Below are 862 nucleotides of genomic sequence, written 5' to 3'. Positions count from 1 at the left end.
ATTTTACTGTCAAGTAAGGACATATCGAAATCGACTCAAACTGAACAACAAATTATTAGAAAATTCTAATGCACAAAGTTCTCCAATAAATAATAAATAATTTAAACTCCACTAAAAAATAAGTCAACACTTTCCTTTGATGCCTACAAAACATATACCTGAAACAATATTATATCATTGTTAGTATATAATTTTACGATCATCGACCGTATTTACTATACGTGACTCATTCTTAAAAGTTATTCTACACACGTGTGTAGTCGGAAGATAAATTCCGCTTGATTCCTCAATCAGAAAATTTGAGAAGATATAGACCTTTCCTTGATCAGTTCATTCTCAAACATCTTTTGTCAAATAATTCTTGATTGAACAATAAATTTTATCACATTGTAAAACAAATTAAATATAAAAGCTATTAGCACTTATAAAGCTATTAAATCGCACTGTCTTTGATTCGTGCAAGGGTTTACTTATTAAATAAACTTAAAATATGAACAAAAAATATTTTTAAAATAGACATAGCATCACTTGAAAGAATCATGAAAAATAATCAACTAACCTTATTATCATCTATGAAAATAATTTCTATGTAAGCCGTCTTGCTCTTGGCAAATTTAGATGGAATTTTCCATAACCTTATAATTCGTACCTTTATTTTTCAAACTTTTTCATCACATAATCTACCATAGATAATACTATTGATAGAATCGTAGCTAGTAGCCATTCGGTATGAAGAATAAAAAATAGAAGAAGAACTATGCCTGAATTATGAATTTTCTAAATGAATTATAATGGTAAGAATTCACTACTACTCATATATATATATATATACTAATTATACACAGTCATAATTAGTCAATAT

The sequence above is a fragment of the Arachis ipaensis genome, chromosome B02, assembly GCF_000816755.2.
Source record: "Arachis ipaensis cultivar K30076 chromosome B02, Araip1.1, whole genome shotgun sequence".
Classification (NCBI taxonomy): Eukaryota; Viridiplantae; Streptophyta; class Magnoliopsida; order Fabales; family Fabaceae; genus Arachis; species Arachis ipaensis.
The sequence above is the reverse complement of the archived record's forward strand: the minus strand, read 5'-3'. Positions refer to the sequence as shown.